This window comes from Ictalurus furcatus, chromosome 8 (genome assembly GCF_023375685.1).
Source record: "Ictalurus furcatus strain D&B chromosome 8, Billie_1.0, whole genome shotgun sequence".
NCBI lineage: Eukaryota > Metazoa > Chordata > Actinopteri > Siluriformes > Ictaluridae > Ictalurus > Ictalurus furcatus.
In genome coordinates, this window is record NC_071262.1 from 31806809 (window position 1) to 31813608 (window position 6800).

General features: G+C 44.2%; 1 protein-coding gene across 1 annotated transcript in view; it reads left to right on the forward strand.

The window, feature by feature from the left end:
* The first annotated feature begins 4842 nt into the window (after window positions 1–4842).
* Window positions 4843–6800, forward strand: part of pcdh1b (protocadherin 1b) — a 9136-nt gene continuing 7178 nt past the window's right edge. The window contains exon 1 of the mRNA XM_053632034.1: window positions 4843–5450. The gene's annotated coding sequence lies outside the window, so the exon portion shown is untranslated. The remainder of the gene's footprint in view (window positions 5451–6800) is intronic.

The following is a 6800-nucleotide window of genomic DNA, read 5'->3' on the forward strand; positions in this document are numbered from 1 at the left end:
CTTTATTCTCTCTCTTTATTCTCTCTCTCTATTCCCCCTATCGATTCTCTCTCTTTATTCCCCCTCTCTATTCTCTCTCTTTATTCCCTCTCTCGATTCTCTCTCTTTATTCTCTCTCTCTATTGCCTCTCTCTATTCTCTCTCTCTATTCCCTCTCTTTATTCCCTCTCTCTATTCTCTCTCTTTATTCTCTCTCTATTCTCTCTCTTTATTCCCCTCTCTATTCTCTCTCTTTATTCCCTCTTTCGATTCTCTCTCTTTATTCCCTCTCTCGATTCTCTCTCTTTATTCTCTCTCTTTATTCCCTCTCTTTATTCTCTCTCTCTTTATTCCCTCTCTCTATTCTCTCTCTATTCTCTCTCTTTACTCTCTCTATTCCCTCTCTTTATTCTCTCTCTTTATTCCCTCTCTTTATTCTCTCTCTCTTTATTCCCTCTCTCTATTCTCTCTCTTTATTCCCTCTCTCTATTCTCTCTCTATTCTCTCTCTTTATTCTCTCTATTTATTCTCTGTACTGAAGATGTGGAAAACTTACAGTTACAGCTTTACCTCTGACTGTTACACAGCGCTGACACTGGAGACTCCTACCGTAAACATCTGGGTTACACATGTAACTCTGTTCCCTGAGAAAAGAACAAGATGTTGCGTTAGCTGAACGCTGTCGGAAGAGCCCTCGCACCACCAGTATCTGAAACTTGTGTAACATCATGCCTATTTATAGGCCTGCCATGATCAGGTGATGTGGCAATTAAGCGCGCCACATGATATATAAACTGCACCTGTGAACTGCGCCGTCAGCCTCTATTATCTGAAGCGAAGACACAATTCACAGGCCTGCCCCAGTATGGCAAAGCGACGCATGTGTAACCCAGACGTTGCCTTTCAAAGAGAACTCCACATTGCGTTTAGCGTAACACTATGGGAACGAGAATACCCACTCCGTCATACCAAGGGAACGGCCTGTTCAAAAAGACCCAACCCCGAGGGTCACTGCAAGACACTTGAGCCCGGGGTGGAATGAATATCCAGGCTGTAATTTCGAATGAACGTGTGTGGCGTAGACCACCCTGAAGCAGCACACACATCCTGTAAGGATACCCCATTGGACAGAGCCTTCGAGTAGGCAACCCCCTAGTGGAATGAGCCCTTATGCCCAGAGGTGTAGTGAGACAGCGCACCTCATAAGCGATAGAGATTGCTTCCACTATCCAATTAGAGATGTGCTGCTTTGACACATCATCACCTCTACTGTCGCCGCCAAAGCAGACCAGCAGCTGCTCTGACTTAGGCCACTGGCTGGGGCGGTGGACGTAAGTACAGAGAGCCCATACTGGACACAGCAGGTGCATTCTCTCTTGTTCCGGTGTAGGGAAATGGAGGAGGGCAGAAAGCCTGCAACACCACAGGCTGGGAAGCAGATGTAGGCACCTTAGGAATATAATCCAGCCTAGGATACTGGAAGTCCTTGGCTAATCCAGGGGTAAAGTCAAGGCACGAAGGGGCAACAGAGAGAGCTTGTAGATCTCCTACTCGCTTGAGAGGGCCAGCAGAAGAGCTATCCTTAGAGTCAGAAGCTTCTCAGAGGCTGACTATAAGGGCTAAAAAGGGGCCCCTGACAGACCTTCCAGGACCCGGGAAAGGTCCCAGGAAGGTATGCGCAGCCTGTAGATGGGCCTCAGCCACCTGACACCGCACATAAACCTAGAAGTTAGAGAATGTTGCCCCACAGAGGCTCCATCAACAGGGGCATGGCTGGCCGAAATGGTGGCCACATAAACCCTGATTGTAGAAGGAGCCAACCCTGCTGAGAAACGTCCTTGTAAGAACTCCAGGACTGTAGCTATTGTGCAGTTCACTGGGTCTAGCTGACGTTCCTCATGCCACAACACAAAAAGCCACCACTTGAGTGCATACAATTTCCTCGTGGATGGTGCTCTAGGGTTCAACATGGTCTCTACAACCTCAGTTGTGAGACCAGAATCTTTGAGTTGGTGCCCCTCAGGTTCCAGACCCACAGTTTCCATAGTTCTAGCCGAGGGTGATAAATCACCCCTCCGGCTTGAGACAATAGATCCCTGCAGATGGGAATCTCCCAAGGAGTGCCGTCTAGCAGGGATATTATCTATGAGAACCATATTCAAGCTGGCCAATAAGGTGCTACTAACAGCAAACATAGACGGTATTGGCAAACTCTCGCTAGAACTTGCGGGAGCAGTGCGATTGGGGGAAAAGCATATAGATGCGACCTCGGCCACATGTGCGCCATGGCGTCCAGCCCTAGTGGTGTGGGAGGAGTGAGGGCAAACCACAGAGGGCAGTGTGTTGTCTCCTCGGAGGCGGACACATCCACTTCCGCTTGGCCGAACCTCCGCCATATGGATGCCACCACTTGTGGATGGAGCCTCCAACCCCCAGGCCTCAGCCCCTGCCTAGAAAGGATGTTTGCCCCCACATTCTAGCTGCCAGGAATGTACATTGCACTCACTGACAAGAACTTTCCCTCTGCCCTGAGAAGAATTAGTTGCACCTGCCTGAACAGGGGGGCGTGAATGAACACCATCTCCCTGGTGGTTGATATATGAGACCACTGCTGTATTGTCTGTCACTAACACTAACACATGGTGATCTCTTAATTGAAGAAAGGACTTCAGTGCTAGGAATACGGCCCACATATCCAGGCGATTTATATGCCACTCCAGATAAGGGCCGCTCCAAAGACGTGAGCTGGACAGCCATCTAAGACTGCACCCCAGCCCGTGAGGAAGGCATCTGTCATTACCATGTTGTAATAAGGAGACACCCCTAGAGTGTGACCCAAGGCTAGAAACTGAGGACACCTCCAAATACTCAGAGCATGTAGGCATCGCCGCATGACACTGGTTACTCTCAGAGGTTTCATCTTCGGACAAAACCTCCAACCTTTCAGTCACCACCGTTGGCTGCTGCTGCCATAAGGCCCAACAGTCTCTCATAGAGACTTGAGGGGATGCCCAGACCCAGCTTTATATTGCTCAATGTAGATAGGATCGATCCTACATGTGTTGGGGATAGAAACGCCCTCATCGTAGTAGAATCCCATATAATCCCTAGAAAAGTTGTCCTCTGCACTGGAGAAAGCATACTGTTCTTGAGGTTCAACCTGAGCCCCAAGCTTCTCATGTGGGCAAGAACAACATCTCGATGTTGAAGCACCAGTTCCCTGGATCATGCTAGAATTAACCAGTCATCCAGGTAGTTTAGTACACGGGTGCCCTGGAGTCTCAAGGGAGCCAGAGCAGCATCCATGCACTTTGTGAAGGTGTGAGTGGATAAAGCTAGCCCGAAGGGAAGAACCCGATATTGGTATGCATTGTCTCCAAACGCAAACCTCAGGAACTTCCTGTGACTGGGCAATATTCCTTTTTTTTTTATCATAGAATTTTTATTGGAAATTTGCATTTTACACATTATAACACCACACCCAACAACCCCAACAAAACAACCACAATGACTGGGTAATATTCCTATGTGGTAATATGCATCTTTCAGATCTATCGTCACAAACCATTCCTCAAACTGAATCTGTGGCATGATAAGTTTGAGCGTCAGCATCTTGAAACTGTATGTCCGAAGAGTACGGTTCAGATGATGCAGATCTAAAATTGGCTGCATATTCCCATCTTTTTTGCGGACCAGGAAATAACTGCTGTATTCCCTTTCTTTTTGACAAAGGGGCCATAGAACGTCGGGGTTATGCATGTAACCCTGTTCCCTTTCAAAGGGAACTTCGACGTTGCATTTAGTATAACAGTATGGGAGCGCCCTTACTGTTATGCTAAATGCAACGTCGAAGTTCCCTTTGAAAGGGAACGTCGGGGTTACGCATGTAACCCTGTTCCCTGAGAAGGGAACGAGACGTTGCATTTAGCATAACAGTATAGGAGCACCCTTACCTTACCTGAGCCTCACTCGTCTCCTGCTCCTCTTGCAGATCCATACAAAATCCTCAGGACCTGAGCCGGTTGGTTGCCTCGGCAGCGGCTGGCCCAGATCCATGAGGCTCTGAAAGCCATCTCCTTCTGCCGAGAAGAGAGCAAGTCGTGAGCAGAGTTGCCTAATCGTAAAGCGTTCACATTGCTCACGGTCAGACCCCTCGACGGCTGCTGTGGCATGCTCCACCCCTAAATACTTCAGATAGAAAGTGTGTCCGTTTCCCCCCGTGATGAAACGGGAGCAAGGCGTAACACACTTTCTGAATTCTCACTCGCTCATTCTTTCTTTCTCTCTTTTTTTTTAAAAAGGGATAGAAAAGTCCAGAGATTTTTAGAAAATATAGAGGAGAAATGAAGCGTCTTTTTGCTTCTTTACACAAACGACCGACATGCAGTCTCGCTGAAGATAATAAGGCTGATGGCGTGGTTCACAGGTGCCATATATATATATATATATATATATATATATATATATATATATATATATATATATATATATATATATATATATATCATGTGACGCGCTTTATTGCCACGTCACCTGGTCATGGCAGGTAGGCATGATTTTACACAAGCTTCCAATTCCGGTCGCACGCAAGGGTGCTCCCATAGTGTTATGCTAAATGCAACGTGGAGTTCCATTTGAAAGGGAACACATTTCTCTTTACAGAAAACTTGACTGTATCAACGATTCCACACAGCCTTTAATCCATTTATGTCCCTGTGAATGAGCTGTTACTATAGAAACGATAACATTTTAGGACAAGTGCATTAATATAAACCTGTGATTTGCAGCTCTACTATCACACACACACACACACACACACACACACACACACACAGATGAAGGTTTATTCTCTAACTGATTATAAGCACCATTAATCACTCTCAGTACACTATGTGTGTATTGTGCATGCGCTGGTGAGTTATGAGCAGTATACGAGCAGTGTATGAGCAGTATATGAGCAGTGTATGAGCAGTGTATGAGCAGTATATGTGAAGTGTATGAGCAGTCTATGAGCGGTATATGAGCAGTGTATGAGCAGTAAGTGGTATTTATCCTCTTGTAGGTGGCGTATCGAACCGTGGCAGAGAGAAGGGGGCCGGCCAAAAGAGACTGCACTAAACACTCGTCTTTTCCTCAAACTCAAATCAGTGTTTTTAATTTTTTTCACCCAGAAGGTGTGAAGGAAAACGGTGAATACCTGTCTCTCTCTGCGTCTGTCTTTCTGTCGCAACCACAAACTTTTTTTGTTTTTTTTTGTCTGGGGATAGAAACTTGCACATGAAAGCAAACAAACCTCAGAGAAAAACTTTGTGAAGTTTCTGAACTTTTTTACAGCTTTTTGGACCCTGTGTCCTTTAAACACATCAGTGGATCAGACGATGAGTCTCGAATGGATTTGAGATGTTTTGCTTTTTTGTATGAAGATATGCTGAGGATCTGTAGAGTAACTTACAGGTGAAAGGGTTTGACAGGTACGTCACTATCACATCATCACATAATCACGTCATCCCAGCATGACGTCATCACATAATCACACAATTATATAATCACAATCACTTCATCATATAATCACACAATCACATAATCGCAATCACATCATCACAATCACATAATCACACAATCACACAATCTCATAATCACAATCACTTCATCATATAATCACACAATCACATAATCGCAATCACGTCATCACAATCACACAATCACACAATCACACAATCTCATAATCACAATCACTTCATCACATAATCACACAATCACATAATCGCAATCACGTCATCACAATCACATAATCACACAATCACACAATCTCATAATCACAATCACTTCATCATATAATCACACAATCACATAATCGCAATCACGTCATCACAATCACACAATCACACAATCACACAATCTCATAATCACAATCACTTCATCATATAATCACACAATCACACAATCTCATAATCACAATCACTTCATCATATAATCACACAATCACATAATCGCAATCACGTCATTACAATCACAATCACACAATCACATAATCACACAATCACAATCACTTCATCACAATCACACAATCACAATCATGTCATCACAATCACGTCATCACACAATCGTACAATCACAATTACTTCATCACATAATCACACAATCACAATCACATCATCACAATCACAATCACACAATCATGTCATCACACAATCGCACAATCACAATTACTTCATCACATAATCACACAATCACATAATCACAATTACTTCATCACACAACCACATAATCACACAATCACATCACGTCATCACAATCACATAATCACACTCACACAATCACATCACGTCATCACAATCACATAATCACACAATCACATAATCACAATGACGTCATCACACAATCACACAATGACATTATCACGTCATCACGTCATGTTATCAGCTGCCCACAGTCCTCATTTCATTTCTTCATCCCTCCCTCGTTATTTCCTCTTCTATTTTCTTTCCATCTCTCTTCCTGTATTTGCATGACCTGATCTAGCTGAGTAACACACAGCACTGAGCTAATCTGCTACTTGCGTAATTTAGCTAGCGTTAATCTTACCTTGCTAACACTGGATATATAACTTTACGTAGTTAACGTTTTAATTCTGTAATTAAAATCAGAATTTTATGCTACATTTTATGCATGGTCACATGATCCTGTTTTTGAACAAGTTAGCTTTATCATAAGCTCCACCCACATCAGCCTCAGGATGCGTCACTCAGCAGATACATCATATCTCCTCTTCCTTTTCCTTTCTTCACATCTCCACTTCTGATCTTTTTGAACTTTTCAGG